The 26,975-nt window shown below is 37.0% G+C and overlaps 1 protein-coding gene across 2 annotated transcripts in view; it reads right to left on the reverse strand.

Moving 5' to 3' along the window:
- The window catches only part of LOC115624620, a 62,067-nt gene that overhangs the window by 16,764 nt on the left and 18,328 nt on the right, over window positions 1-26,975 (reverse strand). For both annotated transcript variants that reach the window (XM_030519370.1, XM_030519371.1), the window contains exon 3: window positions 21,127-21,164. The gene's annotated coding sequence lies outside the window, so the exon portion shown is untranslated. The remainder of the gene's footprint in view (window positions 1-21,126; window positions 21,165-26,975) is intronic.

The raw sequence follows: 26,975 nt of genomic DNA on the forward strand, positions 1-26,975 counted from the left end.
AATTTGGAGCAAACACAGAGGTGCGGATCGCATTATGGGTGCAGTGCAATGATTGTGAACGCGAAAGTGGAAAAATGGTGCGGACTGGGTCTTCTTAATTCAGCCTAGCTTCAAATTTGGATTCCAATTTCATTGTTGCATTCTTTTCTATTGTACATACGTGTGCGTGTATAGGAAGATAGTCTTAATAAAATATGGTTTACTCATATTATTCAATTACCGGATATGACTTTAGCTCTTAAAATATCAAAGCTGTTCAAATAGTACCTAAATGTTTTATAAACATACCATATAAGACTTGAAGAAATATTCGCGCCAAAAACGATTGATTTTATTTGGCACTAAGTACTGCTATACAGTTTATAATATTCCCGTAAAAGGGTATCCAGTATTGTCCATTTAGTAGAGCTAACAACGATCTACATTAATTGCCCAATAAAGGAAGCAATAAATTATTAAATGCTCTTAACGAGTTTCCAAGCTTTTTTGCAGTTGTTTAAATAATTTAATCGTTTTTGAGAAATGTGCGGTCTGAGAATATTGTCAAGTGATCACAAGCCTACAAGTATTTGATTTAACTGCTTTTATATTTATGAATCATACACTGATTAAAAAGTTGCATATTACGGATGAATATTTTCATATTAAATTTAATGTTCATCTATTTCATATTCAAATCAAATATAAGCATCGTAAATTTTACTAAAAACATATTCAATTAGTGATTGTAATGTGAATAATATTCAAAACAAAGTGTAAAACTTCGTTATTTTATTAAATATTAATATGCACACACTTCAAAAAAAAAAAAAAAAAACACACATTTACTATATTCCATAGTAATTGTACTAAAAGGCATAAAAAACATCAACAAAATTAATTCATAATAACAAAAGAACTTTAAAATTACTTTCTGCTAAAAATGGTGATGTTCTATAGATAAAAAAAATATACAAGTATATAGAAATAAAATATGCGTCATGATAATGTTGAAAAGAGTTAAAAAAAAAACAGTAATGTAGACAAAAAAGTTGAACAAATATTTTATAATTATAAAAAAAACCTTTGGCGTGAATTAAACCCGCGTCTCCACATTGTGATTTAATATCGTCACACTTTAAATTTAATATTTTAATATTAAATTTTTAAATTTAAGTGTGCACACTTCATATTTACTAAAACACTCGATGGTGCAAAATTGATGGTAAAAATAGTTAAATCTACGTGTAAATATTGAAATTTCCGTTCTTTTTTTTTATCAGTGTACCTATTATTATAATTATATGTGTTTTTAATTAACAATATGTTATCAGTCAACTAACAAGAGATTATAGGATGTATTAAGCACTGAATGTTCATGCCCTTCTCAACTTTAAATGCTGACTAAGTCCTAGTATAAACTTTTGTTTGAAAAGATTGGGATCACGCTCTGATTCGAGTTCAGTTCCATTTCGCACTCCAGATTTAATTGGATAAGATATGTGAATGGTGCTTACACCATCCCATTGTTTTCCCAATAATTTTCTATATACATACTCTTTTTTATTGTTATTGATAACAAGATAAGTACATATATGTATGTAGATCCCTTGCTATTGTTTTATTTATATTAATGGCACATATAAATATCGTTGACTCACTCAATGGCTCATATTGAGCCACCATAGCTTATCCATCGTCCCCAACTAAGAGGCTATTGCGATTCTAGTAATTAGTTATTTACAAAAATATCTACATACATACATAAGTATGTGTGTTTACGAGCAAATATTTATATGATATGAACGCTGGCTTATCGGTTCAATAAACGCACAAAAGGTGATTATCAGGGAGTGAAAAAACACGCCCGCCATTTGCTTATATAATATTTGTTTATTTACTATTTTTATGGCATGTGGCAGAATATTTGCGCCATCACTTGACAATTTGTTGAGTGACAGACACCCATCAAGGAAAGGCGTCGACATCTGATAAATACTAGCAAACAGCTGCTGCTATGTACACATATGTATGTATGTATATACATACGAGTATATATATGTAGGTATATACCAAAATAATTCATAACAACAAACAGTTGGGTGTATTTATCCAAAACACATTAAGGAACTTACGTAGCAGTGGAATATTTCATTTTATATCAAAAAGTATTTACATTTTGTCTCCTATACTTCGGAATTGGATTTCATTACACTTATCTATATACATAGTACATGGTCTGTTAAAAAAGTGCAAATTTGATTTTTTTTGAAAAGTATTTATTTTTTAATCAATATCCATTTTGTCCCTTTAAAGTAATTCCCCTCAGATATAACAGGTTTTATTACAATTATGTATGATAAAGCAGAAAGTATCACTAATTTTTTAATCGGGGTAAACGTGCAAGGTGGAGAGTAAACATGAATTTTTGAATAGGACATAATATTATATTAGCGTCATTGAAACAAAATTTGAGCATCCGACAAAAGTCAATATTAAGTTTTCTTTTAAGCATATTTTTTTTTTAGTATAACCCCGAATGACGCACCAATGAACTGTAAAGTTATACCTATACCTAAATATTAAGTCACCAATGAATTTCATTATTTGATTTACATATTGGCTAATCATTTAAGACGCATTTCTTGTTTAGCATTAGTAGCTGAGTCGATTTAGTCTGTGTGTTCGTCTGTTTGTCCGTCTATCTGTCCGACAGTATGAGCACCTAGATCTCAGAGACTAAAATAGCTAGAGACTCCACATTTTGCAGACAGATGCCATATACATATGTGTACGTAGTGAAAGTGTTTTTCATATTTTCCTCCCCCACTAACTCCCGTAAGCTTTGACTTTTTAACCCAAATTTGGCAATTGAATCCGGTTAGTACTAATGCGCTCCTGTGTTAAGTTTTATCGTGATGGACATAAATGTAATCTCTGCCCAAGCTCTGCTTGCAGTTGTTGTTGTTGCTGCTGCTTTGGATCAGCTCAGTGCAGACGATAAAGACACAAATGAAACCACATAGGCGCAATTCCGATGTAAACTGAAGCTATTGAAACAGTACACCAAATCATATAAAAATGTGTTTATAAATTGTTTCATTTATTTTTTGTGGGATTGGGAATAGGGTATTTAAGAGTTGGACCCACTCGACCTCAGCTTTCCATTCTTGTCTTACCACAATTTCATTGGCTAACTGCTTTTGTGGATGCTGATGCACTCTAACATTCAATTGGCATCCATCGATTCCCATAGCATAACCGCTGGCGCTGGCGCTGGGAATTTGCATCTTGGCTACTGTGCGGTCATAAGTTTAGCCAGTTTATCAGGCGCTTTGAACTCCTTGCCTGCTGAGTTTTATGGAGGCTTTTAAGCAGCGAACGGCTCTCGACAATATGTCGCCGTAATGTGCATTTAATTGGCCATTGCCGTAAATTTCGTGTGTGCGCCGCCGTCTTCTAATTAATAGTGCAAAATTTTAATGGCTGAACGTAGAGTAGAAGCCTCGCTAGTCAGCTTGTTTATGGTTCGAAACCAGTTTCAAGGACGCGCCGCAATCACAGTTCCAAGAACCCGATGCTAACTCTTTATTGGGCACACAGACGAGACCAAGCTCAAAACGTGACTTTGATTCTGACGGGAACGCAGACTTCCAGGCCTACTGACAGTCAGTCTGTGGCTTTGGGCTTGAGGCTTGGGCTTGGGCTCCCTTGCCGTTCTCGGGGCTTGGCCAATGGCCTTTCACTTGTAGGCCCATGCATATTTCTCTGGATTTAATTTCATTTTAATTTGCCCGCTCGTATGTAAGTTTATTATTAATAGTCACTTTTTGTATACAGCGACTTGCAATCACAGAGAGCCTACCTCTTCCTCTACCATCTGCGACATCCCCTTACATAAGACCCGCTTGCCTATATATGTAGAGTCGATTTCTGCCGCTCGCCGTCGCATAGTTGTAAAATTCCTGTAAACAAGCTGCCACAGCTGTGGCATGTGGCAAGTTGTGAGTCTCAGACTGCCCCTACTTGTGCTCCTGCCTCGATCTCCAGTTGCTTTACTTACACTTATACACGATCCCAAACAATTGCGCCAGTCGATTTACGACTCGAGCTGGGGTTGCTCCAAAAGTTCTTTCCATTTCTTATCACTAACACTACTAACGAAACGAGAGACAATTTCTTAAAACTAGATACTCTTATTGTGTTTATTGGTACCTAATCTACCGACATACGAATAAGCCTATACATAATCGTTGTTTCGATGTGGAAAACGTGATAGAATCCGAATTCAAATAGTTTAAAAAAAAAAAATAAAACGCTTCAGCTATATACTATGTCTTCAAAAATGCTCTTTTATCTTCGTGTTGCTCCGTTTAAAAGTATAACAATAATAAAATGTAAAAGACGAGAAACTAAGGAAAACTAAACTAAACTAACTAACTAACTCTTAAAAATAATGCGTTTAATTTAAAACGTCTATAGATATGCATATAGGCTTATAAGTATTTCAATAATACTGGTCTTCTTACATTTATTTATTTTCAAACATTGCTATTCAATTTCAATTTAATATTTAAGCTAATAAATAGCTTTCGGGTTTTTAACTACAATTTAAATTGGAGTAAACAATTGAATACTGTATTAAAGTTCAAATTAACACAATTTGTATTAAATTAATAGTAATACTTAAAATGTCTTGATCTGTCAATGTATTTGTTAATAGCCACTGCAGAATTTCAGAAAAGGCTTGCAGTCCGTTTCTCTGATACTACGAGTATTATATATTTATATTGTAATGTAATATATATGTAATATTGCTTGAAACGATGAAGAAATAATTTAAGTTCTAGTAAATAGTTTTATAGTGATAAATTTTTTGTTTTGCTCTGTCAGAATACAGTTTTGAAATATATTTTATTTGAAATTACTTTTCCCAATATTTCCTACTTAGCTTCTGAAGTTGATCTTCTATTTGTATTGCATTTCAGTTCCATTGTTTACATATGTAACTGCGTTACTTTTCGAACTACCCACCCTTCACAGATTGCCTTAGTTGGCCACAAGTTTTGAGTTATTTTATCTGTGCATGCTTTTTTCATAGTGCCATTGTGTGTGTGAGCATTGTGTGTGCACTTGTGTGTGTACTTGTGTGTACTACTGGCAAGTCCGCATTCTTTTAAAGGTTGCCAAGTTGGCCAAAGACGCCGGGTCCAGGCGAGTGCCAGTAGTTCGACCAGTACCAGTTCGAACGTCGGTATTGGCGTCGGCGTGCCCAAAACCAAAAACAAAAACCAAACCAAAAATCAAAATACAAAAATACCCAAACAGTTTGGCCAGCGGCTGTCTTGTGCGTTCCCGTCTGGTTCTTCGTTTTGTTATTGGGGTTTGGTTGCGCATGCGCATAGTTTTCAGTTTCGTTTTGCTGCCCACGTTTCGAGTTTGTTGTTGTTGTGGTGCGAGTAGTTGGGGCGTTCTTAGCGAACCGGCAAAAATGTTTTTTGATTTTATAAGCAGTTTCCACTTTTGTGGCTCGGGCTAGCTACCAAAAAGCCAAAACGAGCGCCGCCTATGCTGCCCAATGAAGCCGCAAGGCAGGCAGGCGGGCTAATTGCAGATCCCCACACCGTTCCCCCCCTACAAAAAGAGAAAAATATCGGGGCTCTATGCCCCTCTGAGCCCGTGCCACGTTATGGCTCGGTACGCATCAGCCCGCATAGCGTTGCACGCTATTGAGCATCTAAAATGCAGTCGCGGCAATCCAAGCTGTGTTATTGTTGTTGTACAGTTGCTGCCGCCGATCAAAAAGTGGCTGACCTTCGGGACGACAGTGTGAACTGCTGCCACCTGTTGTTGCGCCGGCTGTGGCGCAGATTTAGGCAGCGAGCTATGCGCAGCTAATTAAGCATATCATTATGTGTATGACTCATGCGGGTTGCCGGCACTCTTGCTGGTGCTGCTGCAGCAGAAATGTGGCTGGAATGCCGCCAACAGCGTCATCGTGCCTCGCGTGCTATAAATAGTTAACCTAATCAAAATGCAGGCGAGTAGGCAAAGCATGAATTTGCATAGTTGTTGCTGCTGTTGTTGTTGCTGTTGTTGTTGCTGTTGTTGTTGCTGTTGTTGTTGTTGTTGATGTTGTTGCGCTCTTGTGCTGCAATTAACTGTGGCATGCGACGCCTCGCCAGGCACTGGGCTAAATGTCAAGGTAAATTATTATGATGCTATTAGCTATTACGTCTAATAGTCAAAAACGAAGGCACATGTTGCATGTTGTATGTTGTACATATGTTGCAAGCGCAAGTGCAAGTGCTGCATGCAACTATTTTTAGGTGCACCGCGCACCGCAATGACAGTTCATTTTAGTGGCCACAAACCACAAACCTGCTCTGTGCAATCGTTGATGTATGTCTTTGGCTGCGCCCTTTTCTACGCTAATTAAGCCTAGCTTCTGCGGCCTGCCTGGGCGGCTCGGCCGAGGGCCCCAAAGACGGCCCCATTGCCTGCAGCGGCTGCAACATTTAATCATCACATTGCTGCAAAAATCGTATCATTAACGTTTTTACGATTACGCGCTTTATCAAAATAGCTGCAGCAGCAACAGCAGCCGCAGTCCGAGTTGCAACAGCAACAACAGCAGTTGCAAGTTTCTAGCTACTGGTTGATGCTGGCGGTGTACAAGATCCGAAACAATGGAGAAAATGTCAACATTGAAATCAAAAATGATCAAGTCTTTGAAAGTTTTAACATCGGGGTTTCCACTCCTCAACGATCTATGCCCGATTTTGGAAATATTCAAGAGATTTGCACATGGGGATACAATTGTTGGGATGGGATTGTTGGGTTAATTTTCATTAGGTGATATGGATTATGTTTTTAATCTATTAATATATACTTTTAAAATTATAAATATAATTTGTTTGTTCCTCCTCATTCAATGTGCCATGAAGTCGAATATTCCACTACTGTTTAAATTTGACATTTATAAAAGTATTTTATTCATCCGTTATCTGTCCCCACCTTTTTCATACTTTAAGCTCCAGTTCATCAGCATTTTAGAAAAGGATCAATTCGTTTTTAAAATTTAAAATTCACGCTTAAACTGAATTTCTGTTTATTAGATTTTCATCATTTTTAACCGACTTCAAAAGAGGAGGTGGTTATCATACATATTTTTTTAATGTTTGTTACCTCAACTCTTTGGGTCGACTGGGTGAACCGATTTGAATGATTCTTTGTCTTTTTATTGGAAATAATGTACTTCAAGGGTATTGTGATGAGAGTTTGGTTAGGTTCTGCAAAGGAGGATGTTCTCAATTCGACTGTACAAGTATTTCTGATTCTTACCTCAGAACTTAAGACTAGGTAAACAGATTTTGATGATTCTTTTTTATTTGAAAGCTGTTGCTTCCCGCATGGACAATGGCATCAATTGAGAAAACTACCTTAAACATATCTCATTTAGTCCAAATAGCTGAAAATTCTATACCCGCACAGGAATCAGAATCATCATAGATACATTAAGTCACTTTAAATGACAAAAAAAGCATTCGCTGCACTAGATCTGCAGTCGATTTTTTGTTGTTAATATTTGACTTGTGTTTCTCATGTTTGTTGCAAGATGCTGAGCATACCAGCACCTCTTCTATATGTGCCCACTGTGTCTTAGATGATTAAATATTTTGTGTCTTCTGTGGAAAATTGCGCAGGTGCACACACATACTCGTACAAATGAATTGCACAAACTCATGCACATTGTTGCAGCTGCGCGGACATAAAACGAAATGTGAAGAGGCAGAAAAAATTCTAATCAGTGCTATCAGCGAGTAGCGACAGTAAAAAGCAACTTTGTCGTTGCTGCCCCACTATGAAGGGGGCGAGAGGTGGCGAGAGGTGGGGGGGGAGGTGGAGGCGGTCTGCAGACAGGCAGGACGGCAGTAGCACGTACATGTAATTTTTTTAATTGCAGAGAACAATCTTGCAATTGGTGCAGCGACAGCGACAATTTGCAGTTGGTTGACAGTTATATTTCACGGTTGCCCGAGCACACCTACACACACACACACACACACACATGTGCATACATCACATGATTGATTGATGTTGCATAAACTCTCTCAATTGCCAACTGTTCCCTTGTCAGGCAAGCGGAGAAGCGCCAGTAAAGACGCGAACTAACAACCAACTGTTACTCTTGTTGTTGCTGCTGTTGCTGTTGGTGGTAAGCTTATACTTTCACTGCTGTCGACTGCAACTTCTGGCGTCATTTGCTGCCTGTCTGTCCGACTGTCCGGCTGTCCGGCTGCCTGTTCATCAGTCTGTGCTGTCCGATCGAACACATGTCCACAATTTAACATTGACATTCAAAGGATGGAGCAGCCAGAGTCTCGATCGCCGTAGAAACCACTGTTGCGTCCTGAGCGCGTAACTCAAAACCAACAACATGTGACGCAAGCGTTCGTGTTGCTTCATTTAATCAGGTGTTGCCACTGATCTGTAACGACAATTACATACAAGTTGCTCGCGCTGTTTCTGTTTCTGTAGCTGTTCTGCTATTCTGCTGTTCTGCTGCTTTAGTTTGTAGCAATTATGCCGTGAACTTGTTCTCGCCGCACCAAGTGCACTGCGCGCTCCTTCTCTAAAATGACAATTTCATTTCAAGTTGCACACGACTGAGCCGCGACTGCGGAGGTTGTTCAACTTTGGTGAGCCCGGCGATTTCATAGCTTGTCATTAGTTAATATGTGCACTGCGTTTTGACGGCTGGCAACATTGCGCCAAGCGGCGGTTTCGCTGAGCAGTGGCTCGCTTATGCAAGCATAACCACCAACACTACATACTCGTAGCAACAACAACAACAACAACAGCAGCGCACCACCAACTGGTGATCAGCACGGGCAAACGTCAATTATATGCATAGAAGTTTAGCTTAAGCTCTTGTCGTCCACTTATGACTATCGGTATGGCTTTGAGTGTGCATGTGCGTGTGTTTGTGTGTGCGTGTGTGTGTGTGTGCTTGTGTGTGGCTGAGTGGTAATTATGCTATGGCTTTCGAAAATCGTTGGACAGTCCTCATTACTGCTGTCAGCAAGCATCTAGGTGTGAAATACCAATTCCTAACAAAGCATGGTAAAAGCTTAACCCCTACATGTACTCGTATGTGTACGTGGCCTGGTAAGTCTTTAAATTTTGCATAACATGGAAAAAATTACGAAAGGTTGTTCCAACAAATAGATCTAAAATATTTCTTCTGTTTTTTGAAAAAGTGTCTTTTAAACTGACCCAGCAAATCGTTTGCTATCAACTACAAGTATTTGCGTGACTGTTAATAGATTACCACCGCAATATTCAAGGGGTCTCCCTACAAGCAATTTTGAAATATAAAGTCGACTACACATTCATTATTATGGCGCACTATTTCGCCCCAAAATGGAACTGAGATTGATTTGTTCAAGTTTGTTTTATTGATCATATGCATAAATTAATCAACATTTTAAGTTTTTGCCGCTCTTATAAAGTGGATTAATAGGAACTTGCTAAGCAATTAACTTTTCGCAGTTTAAATTTGCATGGAATTCTAAAAAATGCCTCAGGTGACCTTCAATCATGTATGTATATGAATAACAACAACCAATTCACTTTATCGAATGATTATCCCCGTACAAATATAAGAAGCCTAGACTTTACCAGCTTAGGAGTATTGGTTATTAGAGGTGGGCATGGGCCGTGCATTGCGTGTGCATGCGAGTCCGTGTTTTGTATGAAAACTCACGAAAATAACACTAAACTAAAGAAAAACTTCTAAATTACTAAAATTTTCATATGTTAAAGATTTGCATGCACTTCGGGATGTGTATTTAATTGTTCAATAGAATGAAAGTCATAAATTCGGGAAATAAATAAATAAAATTAAATTAAATATATAATTTTTAAACGTGAATTTCGTGGTTTTTGCATTTCGAGAAATTAAATAGATTATACATAGTATAGGTACATGTATATACTATGTTCTACCAACCACACATTAACCATTTCACTAAATTACGTCTGTAAACCTGTTTGAACACTTTTATTTTGTTATAATTTTTTTAGTACCAAAATGGAGACACATCAAGGGAACTTCCCCTCCTACACTATGGCTTTTCCAATTCTTGTTGCCAAGTACTCTATAATTTTTCCAGCAAGCAGCCGTAGTTATGCAGTATCATTCCCTTCGTAAGAAATGATCGATCGAAGCTTAGCGCATTTTCTGTCCATGCTGTGGAGAAGAGTTATAGCATCACCCTTGAAGTGTGTGTTCCGCATGGTTTCAGCTGCTTGTTACATCGCTGGTAAGTGGCCCAGGGTTAAGGCAGCAAGCCACCGCTCACTTTGACATGGTAAATCGAAAAATGCTGTGCAGGCGATGACAACACATTGGCGACAGATTTCACACAGTACAGAAATAATAATTACCAATGCTATACCGACCCAAAGTCTGCATATACTATACGAGGTGTGTACAAAAAGTAAGGTGAAAATGTTTTTATAAGTGGCACCAGCGCTTTATAGAAGGCCGAGAAGATGTTGATAGGAACAAGCGAAGAAAACATCGAATCACTATTAGGTAAGTTGCAGAGGATGTCTATCGGCTCATTCCATGCCATTTTCTGGAATGTTTTGGAAATGAAACGTGAAGCAGCGAAGTTTGTTCCCAAATTTTGAGCAATTTTGATTTTTTGGCCAATCTCAATCACCGTTTTCACTATATTTGGCTGCCTGCGACTTTCCTATTCCCAAAACTGATCAGACCAATAAAAGCAAAGCGTTTTGCCACAATTGATGAAATAAAGTCAGAATCGAAGAAGGATTTGACGGCCATACCGAAAAGCGCATTCCAGAAGTGCTTCGAGGATTGGAAGAAGCGCTGGCATTCGTTTATTATATGTAAGAGGTATTACTTTGAAGAGGACAATATGCTGATGAAAAAATAAATATTTTGCCAGAAAATGAAAAGTTACCTCTCTTTTTGAACACACCTCTTATGTGTGTGTGATTGCGGAATTGTGATTGAAGAGCGACACTCGATTTTTACGGCGACTTGTCATTTCAGTTTCAGTTTTCACTTTTTTCCCCTCGCCAACAAATGTTGCTCTTGCCGCGCGGTGCTGACACGCAAGCTGTCAGTTGATTGACTGAAATCTGAAATCTGCGCTTGGGGAAACAGTACTGCAGGACAAGCTAAGTAGCTTATCAATGGCATCCCCACGATGTTTACTAATTATTTTGACAGGCTGCATGCCGCACCCGCTCATATAATATTCGATGAGTTGCAGTTGCTACTCATTGGACATATCACATAAAGTCTGGAGACAGTTTTCTTTTTTCACTAACAAGCTGAATAAGTCACCAAAACCATCGGAAAGCAGCTATACGAGTATAGTAAGAATATGCGTCATTGTCGGACACTGTCCGGTGCCTGCGATTGATCGTTTTCCGTTGTCCATTGCCGATTCGCGATTGCTCGTTTGTTTGCCACTCGAGGCGAAAGCAATTTCCTTGGAAAATTGCAGACACTCGCTGTTTGGTCATCAGCAACATCGTCATCAAGTTTGCCTCAAGCTCAAGTTCTACTCAGCAGCGCTTCATCAATTTTTATCGATGAAGACCCATTTGGTTGATAACTCCATTTGTGGCAAATGTTGCGCACGCGCGTTTCGTTATTGTTGTTGTGGTTGTTGCTGCTGTTGTTTGTGTTTGTGTTGCTGTTGCTGCCACTGCCACTGCCGCTGCCGTTAGTAAATTTCGCGCGAAAAACGCCAAAGTCGGTGCACCTTTCGTTGCTGTTTGTTGTAAAAGGCAAACGCACGTGTTGCTATGCACGCTATGAGGATGTTTCTGCCGCATGTGGTAACAGTTGCTGACTGTCACTCGGCTGGTGGCTGTTGACTGTTGGTTGTTGGTAGTTGGCTGTAGGCTGTTGGCTGTTGGCCGTTTAGACCTAACTAGGTAAATTGTTTTGTTGAGTGAGCGAACGCTGCACGGGCTTGCCTTTCTTTTCTTGCTTTCTTACGTGCTTACAAATATGGACAACAACAGCAGCAGCAGCAACAACAGCAACGGCAACTGTTGCCCGTGAGTGAGAGTTGCATACTAATGCGTTTGTCTGCTGTTCGAGTGCTAAGCGAGGCATACGAACAGACAGACAAAAAAAGAGTGAGTAATTTTAATTACTAAGTACTTTGACAAAGGTACTTGCAGGAAAAATTAGCATTGATTTGGCACAATTTACATATCAAAGGTGCTTCCCATCTCTCCGTATCTCACTATCCTTGCAGATGGCTCTGCGTGTACAATTGTTGCTCTTTCTGCTTCATCTTTGCCGCAAACGCAAACGCAACAACAGCAACAACAACACACGATGCAACAGCAGATGTTTGGGTCAAGCTGACCGACAACATGCCTTTTACAGCTTCAAGTCTATTGCACTCGTTGTGATGGAGTGATGTTGTTGTTATTGCTGCTGCTGCTTTGGCTGCTGTTGATGCTGGTGAAGTCCATTGGCCCCACGCTGTTTGTTGCACCACTTTTTGCGGCCAGTGCCACATTTTACGTGCGGCAACTGTGTGCGAGCGTATGCGAGTGCTCAGTGCGTTTGCTTTTTCTGTGAGTATTAAAATTACTTGGCATGTAATTAGTTTGCTTTTTGCTGCGTCCTGCCACAGTTGCCTGATGCTGCCTCGCTTCCATTTGCCACTGCGTGTGGCCCAAACATTTTGCCCACTTGTAAGGATGGATAAAATTTATGCTGTTGTTGCTCTTCCTTTGCCTCCTTTTTGCTCTTCGTTTCTGGAGGTGTTATTTTTATGGCTTTATAATGGGACTTTTGTTGTTATTGTCGCCGCTATCCGTTACGTTGTCAATCACTTGATTGTATGTAATTAGCGCTCATTTAAAAAATCAGGTCATCCTCAAATATCGAAACTGAACTAACAGCTGGCTGTACGTGATATTTAGGGATACTCGTGAGTTTGTTTTTTATTATAAATCAGCAATTAATTCATATATTTATATTCTAACACTAGTATTTTTATAGAAGTTTTTGGTTATTGCATTTGTAAGAAATTTTCCGTTATTTGAAAATATCACTAAATTTTGTTACATACTCGTACATTATTTAGTTTCTCCCAAAAGGAACGAATCTGCTCAGGCACGCTGCTAACAAGAATCAACAAACCGATTTTGAATATTCATTTTATTTGATGTGTAAAGGATGGGCTCGAACCAATTTCTAGTGCAAGTCAAAAATGCATCGATTACTACATTAATCAGAGAGTAGAATATTTTATACGTGTGTTTAATTCGGCAGAAAATATCGATGCAAAGAGGCAACGTTAAAATGCTTTTCAAACTAATTTAATATTTGACAAATTTAAGGATAATATTCTAAATATATAGCGATATTGTCTTACTGTCAATTGAAATACCAGCACCAAATGCAGTAAGCAGAAGGTTGAAATCCAATTTGAAAACATTCTGAAAAATGAACAATAAGAACCGATTTCCAATTGTCATGCTTTGTGGGCAGTATTTAAAAATATTTAATCAATTATGTACTTCCAAACGGATATTATATTAAGAGTAAATACTATCTGATTTTCTGATTTTTGTGAATCATTCCCATTTTCGTCATTATGCGTATTTATTGTGCAAATGTACTTCTGCTTCTCATAGCTTTCTTGGTGCTGTTATGGATAAACACCTATGTATGTATATACTCGTATATTCTTCATCCACTTATTTGCAGTTTCCTCTACTCCAGTCGCTCAGTTCGTTTGTCCAGTTGAGTTGAGTTGAAAATTATTGTGATTATTAGAAACTTGTTGTTGCTGATGCCGCTATCTTAGTTGCTGATGCTGTTGTTGTTGTTGTTGCTGTTTCTGTTGGTTTTGCTACCTTGTGTAAATTGCAGCGCACCTGCTGCTTTTGTGGTTCACGTTTTTTGTTGTTGTTTTTTTTATTTTTTTATTTGATTTTATATTATTTCTATGTTGCTTTTTCTCCTTTTTTTGCATATGCAAACACACATGTTTACTGCAATTGCTGTTGTTCTTGTTGCTAACGTTTAGCGGAATGTGGAAAACAGCAATTGTATCTGGCAGAGTTTCCATTGTTAGGTAGTTTTTGTTTTTGTAATTGTGTTGGGCTATTTGCTCACCTCTTTGGCATGAAAACGTTAATTATTAGATGCAGCTGCAGTGTCAGCACTTGTGCCAGTTGGCATGCCACGAAAAGTGTTGAGCATTTATTTGATTTAGTGCAGCATTTTCCTGATGCGTGACTAAACACTCCACAGGGGCTCTAATTGTCTAGACAAATATATTGGCTCTATACTTTATCTTATATACACATGCATTTTGATCACTTGTCTATCAAGTTCGTTGCCTAAGTCTTTCGTCGCGCACCATTTACATACAACATATGAATACGATCCAGCCTAAGTCAAAAGCGTGCCCCTGATTGACAAGTCAATGTCGATATACGACGGCTCCGACGACCTCTATTTGGGTCGTCAATAAAAAGCGCGCCCAAAAAACACACCTAAACAAAAACCAAAAAGCCGAAAGTGCAACAGGCAAGCGCTCAATTAACAGTGGCTTCAAATGTATTTCTGGCTTTTCCCCTATCCAGTTTTTTTTTCATAAGGCTGTATAACTGAAGAACTGAACACTTAACTATATTTCAATTTTTTATGAATTTATTTTGATTAATACTGCAGAGAAGGCATTCATTAAAGGTAAGGAAAAAATCCCAAAATTCTGTTTTCAGCCTGACCAGAATGAAGGCTAAAAAATTCGTTTACGTTTATTATTTAAAGGAAGAAGTATGTTCACAATATCTAGGATTAAAAGAGATCCGACTGTCTTTTTAACAAATGGCGTTACCAATCATTACACATTTTATTTAAAGAAATTGTTTAAAACTACCTTTAATCTATTTAGACGCTATAATTTAGTTTTTATTTCAATTTAATTTGTAAACATGTGTCTAAGCTTGTATAGGACTCCACATTGTCCCAGAAAGGAGATACACACTAATGGCTACCGCAAGCAAGATTAGCCTTTGTTGGGATCAAATTTTAAGTATCCATTAAAGTGAATAATGCTTATATTTAATATTATTTATTTGATCCAAACATTAATGAACTTGGGAGCAATGTGCATCGCACCCGATCGGTCGCTTTGACCCTCAATCGCAAACACGCAATTAAATATGTTTTTTCTTCTTGAGCAAGAGCAACAGACAACAATAATTTCGTCTGTTTTTCATTGCACGTGATCGTCGCTGACAATCAACTGTGGGCTGTCTGTAAAAATTTGATTGAAGTAATTTTTTTTATTTCTTGAAAATATGCAGATAAAATAAATGCCGCGCACTTGCAACACTTTTGCATCAGTGTTGACTTACATAACGAGTAAATAAATGGCGTTGCTTTTATTACCTCAAGTGAAAATGGTAAGACAACATTTGGCCATATCTGCGCCCACATTTGACTGCCCGCCGCCATGTCTTGTCATGCCCACTGCGTCCAGCTCCAAACTGTGATGCTAATGCGACGCATTATGTGCGTAAGAGTTGGCTGTACTTTTACGCAGCACTGACCTTCGAAAAGGCAAAGAGCAAGCGTTTCAGAAAACCGTTTTGGCCATGCCCAAAATGCCTAAGCCGTACCCTTGCCAAAGACAGTGGCAGTGCCAGTGCCAGTACCACAAGTTGCTGCATCCATGTTGACGTGACGGGCAGTTCATCAAAAATGTTGCTGAGATTGCTCTTCTTCTTCTTTCTCCTTCCTTGCTATTGCTGTTGTTTGTGCAGTTGTTAGTTTTGAGGTTATGTTGGTGCTGTTGTAGTGCTTTATGGCCGAAAGGCAGTAACGCGCTCAAACAAGCATAAAAAACTTAATAATATTTGTGCAAAGTGTTGAGGCAACAAAGCAACAGTAGCAGACACAACAACAACAGCAGCAAAAACTACAAGAAGATACAGTAGCCGAACGAACAAGCTACAACAACAAAAAATGTAGTAGATATGTATGTATGTATGTATGTTTGTGGCATAAACTAAGCAGCCAAGGGGCAGGATCAGCGCTTAGGTGGCTGCCACAGACGACAACGTTTTGTTTTAATTTACTCGCCGACGCCGTCGTTGTGGCTTTTGTTGTTGTTCTGGCTGTTGTCGAGTTTCCTGTTTAGATAGTTTTTGTGATTTTATGCGATACGCCTTGATGTTTGCAGGCCTGAATGCAGGCACCCTCGCCTCCGTCTTTGCCATTGCCCCAGACTGCGGGACAGTTGGACCTCGTCTGGCTGGCAGCCACTTTGATGTATGAAAGCTTTTGAGATGTTGTTGATGAGTGCGCGAGATTTTTAAAGATTGCCAGCATCAGCTCCAGCTCCAGCACTGTAGCCAACACTGCGGCTTATATAATAAATTTCAAAACACCAACTGAACGCCTGTCTCCCTAACATTTGTCGCAGCACAGTAGTCAAAAATTGCAACAGATATCCATTTACTGTATCGTACTCTCAATTAATCAAACAATTTTTCACCTGTCCGTTTAGTTTCATAAAATTTCAAATTATATTTAAAGTGCGAAAAAACGCACCCTTTTGATTTGGATTAACTTATTATCGCGTTTATATGACTGTGCCTTTTTATTTATTTTTTTTATTTATTTACCTATTTATATTATTTTTTGTTTTTAAAATGTTCATGGATGTTTAGCAATCAGGGAAGAGGTAATTTGCGTCTCTACTTTAATAATCCATGGGGTATTCCATTAAGGATGTCTTGAAACTACGTTTTTAAATAAACACATATCAATATAAGTATATCGAAGGAGCTTAAAATGTAAAAATTTAACAAATTAAGGGACTGCAGCTTTAAAATACCATATGTGTTATTTTTTTAGAAACCTAAGCTTCACAGAAGCAATCACGAATGCGAGCGCTCTTCAAAACTAGAATCAAAACAATTAAAATACGTATAAAAAATTGTCAGACGATGACTCACGTCATTAGTCTAATATTTATTTATCTAATAAATTACTCACGATTTCACAATAATTGATGACCAAAAAGAATCAATGGTTAATAAATGTGGTTGCTTTAGATTTTTCATTATTCCCTTATAAGTTGAATCATAGTCAATGGATAGTCAATAATTAGATTATTTCTTAATTTGACATCAACTCCGACTGTTCAACATTAGGTTGAAATATTTTCATATCTACCCACAGCGTTTAGGAGCTATGATAGCTAAAAACTTCTACTGCAAACCAATTCCTCACGCGAACTTATGAGAACTTCGCGAATCTATATTGGTCGAATCATATAATTCTTTTAATTATAATAAGCAAAGCTACAGTTGTCTTTACATTTAAATGTGCTGGGGCAAAGATAACAAATTTATTCGAAATATATTTGAAGTAAACAACCGATTTTTATCCATAGTACGGCGGCGAACAGCTTTGTTTGTTGAGCTTGTTTGTTATTGTCTGTGTTTTGAGTTTGTTGGTCGGTTGTTTGTTGTTCGTTTTTAGTTGGTAGTTGCTAGATGTGTGGCTTGTGTTGAGCGAACACTTAGATAGCGACTAAGAGATATTAATAAAAGCTGCCCTGAGCAATTGCATAATTTGTGAAAAGAAACCAAACCAAAAACAAAAGACTTAGGAAACAAACTTTCACAAGTACATTATGAAGTAATTGAAGTATACTAGATAGAGCATCGGAAGCAAACGGCCTTCCAACACTGTAAAGGTAATTTAGAATTTAGTTGAACTAAACAATTAAATCAATTAAGCAAAGCCGTTCGTTCGGAGCTCATATGCGAAGGCTGCGCCAAAGACCACGACGCACCAAAACGCAACGCCCAAAAGACCGAGTCACGGCCGCCGCACGGTCGGCAATTATAGAGCATAAAAATAAAACATCGATAATAATAATAATTAAGCATGACTGGCCAGAATGTGCCGGGCTGCGGCAGCATCAGCATCAGCATCGCATTGGCATCGACATCAACATCAGCGGCTGCGTTGACAACAGAGGTAACAGTAGCCGCCGTCGATGTAGATTACAGCTTAGAATCTGAGATACGCGACCAGTCGGCATGACAGAGACCAAGGACCAGGGACCAGGGGCCAGAGACCAGGTTCTAGCCCTGACCAGCCTGATCGACCGCAGCGGCATGATGATGCATCAAATCGCTGCTGCAGCAGCAGCTCGACGTTATGGCATAGGAAACATCATAAAAATCCATATAATAGCTAAACAGCGTGCTGCACATAAATTGGTAATTAAAGCTGTTTAGTTTTGGAACGCGCATTCTCGAGAATTTCTTGCCAGATACATGGGTATATAGTATGTGTGTATACATACATACATACATACCTGCTCGTATGTATGTGCCCAGACCATGATTTGTGTATTTAAAACGGCGCGCTCGCCTCTGCGCATTTAGAAAGTGTTCTTGTTCCTCTTCAGCGAGCAGTTCGCATCGATTGTTTGCTTAATATGCAGGTTATTGTGTGCCGAGCGACGTGTGAAAGTCGCTGAGCATTCTACGGACATACATGTTCGAGTAGCTGTTCTGTAACATTTCCATTACTATACTATATACGAGCTATGGGCATTATTCATAATTCGTAATCACGGCTAGCTTGGTATGCGCTCAGAAAGGTCATGGCGCTACTAAAACGCCTACCTAAGCCCGAAACGCTACCTCTTAATAAATAAAGGCTGTGTTAACCTTTGAAATGCTTGTGGCTTATGGACATTTTACGAGCGCGCGGCAGTGGACTGCTCATAAATCTGTAACAAATAATTTATGAACTTAATGTGCTTATTTTTGTGGACACTATTGTGTGGAGTGGACTCCGATTTTCTATGGCTTTTGCAGTCGACCGTCGATTTGTGTCAAAATACTGTAAAGGTACGACCGTTCGAGTATTGATAAAAGTTTCGCTACGCGTGGCGGCAATGTTTGACAACAATTGGCAATTTGATCTAATTGTGTTGCCAACAAAAGACACTGTGAACCAGAACATATAGAATTAACACAAGCTGTTTGTATACAAAGCTGAACAATGCTATAAATAATATCGAGAATTCAAAGTCTAGCAAATTGTAGCAACAAAATAAAAAGACAAACTTGTTTCGCAGCTGCAGCTATTATGTAGAGTATATAAGAATATACCTATGCTTGACATTCTTATACAGTCACTAAATCATTTTCAGAGAACTTCAATTCAAAATATTCAAATTTTATTTTGAATATTCTAATGAGTAATGTACACAAGCGATGAAAAGTTACGTGTAAATCGTCATATTTTGAGCTGCTTTCATTTCTTGAACTTTTCAAAATGTTAATGTCAAGTCATTATACTTAAATTATAAGGCAGGTGTACAAAATTTGTCAACGGACAGGCAGGCAGTCAAACAGACCGGGCTAGATCGACTCGTCTTGTCATGCTGATCAAGAGTATATATTCTTTGTGGAGTCTGCCACTCTTCACTCTGCCTGCCATTTCTCACATTGCACAAACCTAATTTCATGTACAGGGCATAAAAGAGCCGATTTTTATAGTGTCCCCAATAAGCACGAACAATAGAATATAAGATGCTAAATAGGTTTCTAAGAGGTAAGAAAATATAGATTAAATCCGACTTTCCTAAGATATTCCCTAAAAATATTTTATACATTTATTCTTCTCAAATGCACTTCAAAATGTAAAGTTAGATAATTCTACATATAGTGTCATGCGACTATATACATAACAATTGGATAACAAAGGACCAGCTTTGTATAAATTACTATATTTACTTGTTAAAAAGAGTCTATTTCTTCTCATTTTCCAATGCATATCCAATGCTTTTGTTCAAATGTAAAATTATATCAATATTATTGACAATTTTCTGAAATAAAAATAAAATAAACCACTTTCTTCTTCCACTTCTTTCAAAACTGAGTAACTAAAACCGCACTTTTTTTCTAAGTTTCTAATTCCGATTAATTTTTCAATTGATGCATTGCAGGTTAGCGCATATTTTCCGCTTCATTTCGTAAGAAAAGCAGGTAACTTGGTTATAACTTGCTACGATTTTTGTTTTCACAAATTAAATTTAAAAAGATTTTCACTTTTGGTTTTCACCATTTTTCACAACCAATACATGCATAGGGAGATACATGTGTATGTATTTAGATATTATGCAGTGCTTGCTGTTTTTCTAGTCACCATTTGTCAATTTTCTTTTAATAAAAACCAACACGTTCGTCTGAGTGATTTCCTTTGTGCAGTTGACCAAAACGTCGACGACAATAGCATTGGAGTGTAAAGAAAAAGAGACAGAACCCCAGCTGGGACGTTTTGTACGATCAACTCACAATGTAAATGCTTTCAGCTAATTGTTTTCGAAAGTAGTATTATGTGCTTTTATTGTCTCTAACCATTGACTGAAGCTACATACGTATATGTATGCCTATACATTGTTTCCCAATAACTGGAGCATAAAATATGTATTATAACATATCGTATAATACGCTCAAAGCAAGGCATTTATGGGCCACATCGCTGCTGCTTAATGTGGTCATAAAACATACCCACATACGTTAGAAGGCGCTTTACAACATAATCATAAAAATATATAACAGCTGATAAAATATTTTATTGCTCCTAAGGACGGTTCAAAGCTGCTAGCTAAGTTTACGTTTTGCACACTCTAAATAGTATTTCCGCTAAACATCGAATAGCCCATAATTGCAGGCAATGAGTAGCTAATGACACTTTTTAGCCACTTTCCTGGCCCGTTTGTGAACTTGTCCGTGGGGCGCGCAAATACAACTGATAGTGTTGCGGAAAGACCAGACTAAACGGAAATATTTGGCAAATCAATTGTATTAAATACGAATGCCAAAATATGCTTGGGCCCGTCAAGTCAGTGTTAGCTTTTTTATAGTTTGGACAGAAAATTTGTTTGCACATTTCTAGCAAATTTGGAACTCAGCTGCGGTTTCATTTGTTTGTTTGCTGAATCGCTTTGCAGTATTTGTACTGCCAATTAGACCCAAATGAGTTTTTAATTGCTTTGTTAATATTTGTGTGGGCAATATTACCTTTAATGGACCGCTTATGTTAAGAAGTTTCACAAGATCTGAAAATAAAAGAAAATCAATAGATTAGAATAGTTTTATGTCGATCGCATCACTTTAAAAATCAAAAACGATCATGCTTTGGTAGCTAGAAATAGTATATATATAGGAGATGAATAATTTTCCTAATCAAGAATTATCGCAAACAAGAATGGTATGCAAAGCATGGTCATTTAAACAATTTTAAAAAACTTGAATGAGTTAATTACAAAATGCAAAAATATAATATATTTAGCATAAGTAATACTACATACTTATAAGGCCCATTGATGTACTTGTACTTTCATGGCCGGAGATTATATTTATGACTATAACCTTTTTTTATTTATTTTTATTTATTTATTTATTTTTAAGCCTAATCCTTGGATTACTTTTAAATTATTATTTTTTATAGTTGATTTATGATGATTTAGCAAGACATTTAAAATAGTAATGCCACGTTTAAATCAGTGAATGTTAGATATGATAGAAGCGTACCGGGGTAAAAATTTCACTCAATAGTCTAACTGCAATTTCTAATCAGCCAAAGTCCCAATCGATTTTCGAATACAAATCATATTAGTCGGAATACTCATGTTGTGCTCCGCCACGATTGGAGCCAATAAATCAGCAACTTCATTAACAAGACTGCCAAAATCTATGGAAATAAATCTCGAATGCAGCTCGGCACTTACTGCAGTAAGCCCGCTCCTGTCTATGGCTATAAGCACAGCCTGAACCTGTCGCGATGGAGCTGCGTCCAGGTCCATGCCATGGCCAAATACGTGACGACTTCATGCGCGCTAAAACTATAGCAAATGTGCAGAGGCAGTGGGCCAACGTGGAAATAAATAACTCAATTTAGGCAAAAGTGTTAACTTGAAATTTGCCATAAATCAGTCGGGCAGCAACTTTGTGATTAGCGTGCGCCCAAAACGCTCTGAACAAGCCGCAGCGATTGCTTATCTGCTGCAATTGGCCAGCTTACAAAGCGGAAGACTTTTCAATAAGTTGGCCCAAAAAAAAAAAACAAGAAAAAAATTGCAAAGACGAAGGCAGCTACAAAACTGAGCCGCCGACATTTGGGCTGACAGGCAATAAACTTTGCGATTTTTTCTTTATTTTAATTTTCTGCTCACCTTACGTGTTTTGTATACTATATATGTATGTATGTATGTAAGTATATGGCCAAAAGCGTTGAGTTGTTGTTTATTATAAATATTGCGACGCGCTTCATTTTTGGCATTTTTTTAATGGTCTTAAAGAATTTGACATGCTTCACGCTTGTCAGCATTGCGTTCCAACTGGGGAGATGCCAGCAGTGTTAATACAAGATGTACCTCTTTTATTATTTATTTATTTTTGTCTTTATAAGTATATAAAAAATGTAATTTGGCGGCAGTTCATGATTTTCAAATAAACTTCAATCAAAACTTAATTGAAATTAATTTGTTTGCCAGCGCCTGTCAACATTAAATGTGTTCCAAACCACAGAAGTGTGTTGCAACAAATCTTTGCTGTGTTGCAGCCACACATTGGGGTTGTGTTGTGCCACACTTTTAAGTGCTCAGCTCGATTTCTGATGGCAGTTTAATTTGAATAAATTCCTACTTAAGCTTACAAACTTTGCCGCGTGACAATTTGTGTCAGCAACATATTGCTGTTATTAAGGTACATGCTTTACATCAGATCTAAATAGAGGGTGCTTAACGATGTGGAGATGTTTAAATATTACTCTGTTAAGGTATACACAAGAAATCCCTTAGCTCTGATCTCTGTTTTCCTTCTGTTCTATTTTTAAAAAACAAATCTGCCATTGATTCTTTTGCCATCTTGCCGACAATAATATCTATTCCTGAAGTATTGAAATTAAAATCTTTCACACTATATTTTGTACATAACCCATTTATAAAGTCGAACTTTGTTGTACTATTTGAAAAGTATTACTAATGTGTGGAGTGGTTTGCAAAATAATGGATTGATTATAAGAATTATTCTTTAGAGGGCTGACAATATCCAAAGTTTAGAAATCAATAGGTAGTAAGATAATACACAATCTGGTTGGCAATTCGATTATGCATTGAGTCATTGTTGATTCAGAGCTCAATGCATTATCTTGTCTCAATATTAATTATGTCTGTACTATATCTTCAAAAAAGCCCTGTATATTAATATACATATGTGTGTATACTATATATCGCTGGCAACGCAAAATGCCGATATATAAGAATTTAAATCCAACCGGTTCTGTCGCTGATATGCATTATACTTACGTATTATGCTGTAACCGGTTTGCATGGATTTTTTGAATTAATTTTATTCTTGGCGCACATTTGATGTTAATTTAAGTATTTTATATTGCATATTGCTTTTTTTAATATATTGTTTGCAGTTTTCTTGCATTGTTATCCATGTCAGAGTAACAGTCCGTAAAAGGTAATCGGAACGCTTGCTTTTCTGCGAGTGAAATTCGACACGCGCTTCCGATTTTTGACACTACGGCTTATATTATGTAAAACATGTTTGTTTTATCGCTTAGTCGCCCATAAATTATGCACGAAATTCGCTGATGCTATAACTATAATGAGATTGGCCGATAGCCGATTGAGTGGATTTATTCATTAGCGTTTCAAATGCAAATCGTTTACAGTTACCCGTTAACAGAATCTGAAGTTCAATGCCTTCTACAAATGTCTCTCGTACAATATGTTCTCCTGATAATGTAAAGGAACGGCGAATACTATAAATACACCCAAACTTGCAAAGCCAGCAAATTTTTAGGATCAATATCAATATACTTGCAACTTGATTTCGACCGTCTCTAATCCTATCTTACTCTACTTCTTGTTTCACTTGTTGAATTTTATTATTAGTTATTAATATTTTGAATTCTTTTGTATACGTATAAACATTTTTTTCTTTTCTTCTTCTTATTATTATTTTATATTTATATTGTTATTTTCTTGCAAAGTTAGCAGTTCTTTGTTGTGCATTGAAGAATGCTATTAAATTTAAAATTTCGAAGGATTTAAGGCCATTCTAGCTTTCACCAGAAGGTCACTCTTAGGTGTAACTCAAAAATCCAGTAAAGAAATATTCTATGGTATAGATAGATATACTTGTAGAATCGTATGAGCGAATTAATGGCGACTGCAAAGTAAATCTTACGATAAGCCTCTGGTTTTCAGTCAACGACATTAAAGGGATCCGCTCCTTTTATTTTTCTAAGAAGCCTTCTTAGAAGCTAATGAAAGGAATACTAACGTAACAAAAAATACAAAAATATTACAAAAAATATAGAGTGTGTCTGCTACGAGTATGAGTCTGGAATTTGGCTTCCAACACTCGCCAAACTCACGATCATCTTCAATATCCATATTTGCACTTTCATTGATAAATTTCACTCGCATACAATCAGAGATATACTGGTAAACATATATTCGAGTATATACTACATAGATACATTTACACACATACATGTACGTTGTACACGTAAGAAAATGTTCAGCAAAGCCCACACACGCGCACAACAAGTTTGTGAGTTATCTATTTATTTAATTCGATATTTCTTTTCCATTACTGTTAAATGTTTTAATTTTGCAGCATTAAACTTTCACTGAGCATCTGCGACACAGGCAACGCAGAAAGAAAACATTAATTAAAACATTAAATGCACATAATTAACGCAGCTTTATATAGCGGCGTCTTTTTATTTTTGTTGTTTTTTACTTTGTTTCACTTTGTTGCATTATGGTGTGAATATTTTATTTTTACAGCTGCATATAGTATGTTTTAATGATGATGTTTTTGCTGTTGGTATTTGTGTAAATGGAAATGAGTGCTCCGTTATGGGAAATGGAAAATGCTGAAATTGCCATTGAGGAAAAATATTAAGGAAAAGCCAAGTGCAGTCAAGTCACACATTGAAAGTTGCAACTATTTGGCTTTGTGTGGAGCCAGCCTTGAGTTTTCCGCGAAATGAACATACACATTTGAAGTGTAGAGATGGTGCACAAGTGTTAAATGCTAATGAAGTGTATACATGAATATGGCGTATTTAAAATATAAAACGATGTATACATTTAATTAAGAACTGGTAAGTGAAACGGAAAAGCCTAGTTCCTCATAACTCACAAAGAAAAGAAACCTTTAGGCTACGAAAAACATATACAAGTACTGCGAATTATTTAGCAAGTCGGAATATCTTTATATTTTCTGTATTTTTTGTATTTTTATGAGTTTGGCATACTTGTATAAGCATTGAAGTATTGGGATGGACTTATATTTAAACTTATTAACAATTGAGTGTTTGAACTTGAGAAGCAGCAACGGGAAGTCGAACTGAATATCACGCGGTATCATTCAGAAATATATCTATCTAAAGAAACTAATGTCGTTTAAGTGGTGAATATAGTTTCGTTAAATATGTATATAGTCATGGTTAGAAGTTCCATTCCATTGAAAAAAGGCTATATTTATAAAAGAGCCTGTGCAAGATTTTGTATTTTTAAGAATAGATTATTTTTGTGATGTATTTTCAAGTCGTTTTGTTCACATATTTAGAACAAAGGAGCTCATGCTTTAAAAGATTAGTAAGATTAATTTTAATTATGTATTCGCAATATGCGTAGCATTTAACACAACTATACGAACTGGTATGTGACCCCTAGAACATCTGAGGCTACCAGTTTCCAATTTTATAATAACCAAGTTCATGCGGCTTTCGAAGAGTTTTGATAACCGCCAAGAGTGCCAAATGGTATCTCAATTGGATACATTCAAACCACAATTTATCATGGTCAGCAACTAATTTAAATTAATGTTTTATTTATTTATTTAATTTTCTATGGCCGCACCAAAAATGATATTTAAAAAAAAAACAAATGTTGAAAAATTGGCTTGCCAACACAAATGTTTTTGTATTTGTATTTTAGGCAAATCTGAATACAATAATGCTATAGGTACATTATTTGTTTGTTCATATAAATAGTTTAAGTTAAAAGCCAATAGCCATAACGGTTTTGTGTTATGCTTTTATTTATTGTACATATTGTCTGTCTCTCGTTTAGATTCTATGCAAAATGAAATGTTTGTTAATTTGCCACAAAAATTATTACACTTTATTGTTTAGCTGTTTGTTTTTGTCTGATTTTCATCTTTTGTTAAGAAGCATAGAATAAAATTTTTTGCGAAACTGAACTATGCATTTAATTATACGAAGAGTGTGGCATTTTTAACATTCAGACATGCATAGATAATAAAAAATTTGCAATTTAAATGTCGTGAAATGCGAAAGAAGGTTTTTTTTTTGCCTGATTTCTGTGCGATTTCAGATCTTATATAATCCGCTCCAACCAAATGTTCGCTTTATAGCTCTGCCGATAAACAAACGATACCCATATACAGGTTATTTACGAGTTAACGTGCACTTGTCGTTTTTATTTTAGCAACAAATTTTAAATTTAAAGCTCAAGATTTCCCTCCACTTCAAGTGACTTTCGCTTTTTATGCTGACCAACTGCGAAACTTGCAGTTGGAACTTGTGCTGCCTAATAAAAATTTCTAGCCAGCAAGTTACAAAATTTTTTTTGCACACTTGCCATGAAAACCAATTAGCGTCTCTCTCTCTCTCTCTCTATCTGTTTCCGTCGGTCTGTCAGTCTGTCGGTATTTCGGTCTGTCTGGACAACCAAACACACAAATCATAAATCAAAGACCAATAAAAATAATACAAAATATGCGCCGGCTACATGTTGCATGTGTTAATGTGTTGCCTTTGCAGTTACTGTTGTTGCTGTTGTTGTTGTTGTGGAAACTGCTGCTGTTGCAACGAA

The sequence above is a fragment of the Scaptodrosophila lebanonensis genome, unplaced genomic scaffold (genome assembly GCF_003285725.1).
Source record: "Scaptodrosophila lebanonensis strain 11010-0011.00,11010-0021.00 unplaced genomic scaffold, SlebRS2 tig00000061-arrow-pilon, whole genome shotgun sequence".
Taxonomy (NCBI): domain Eukaryota; kingdom Metazoa; phylum Arthropoda; class Insecta; order Diptera; family Drosophilidae; genus Scaptodrosophila; species Scaptodrosophila lebanonensis.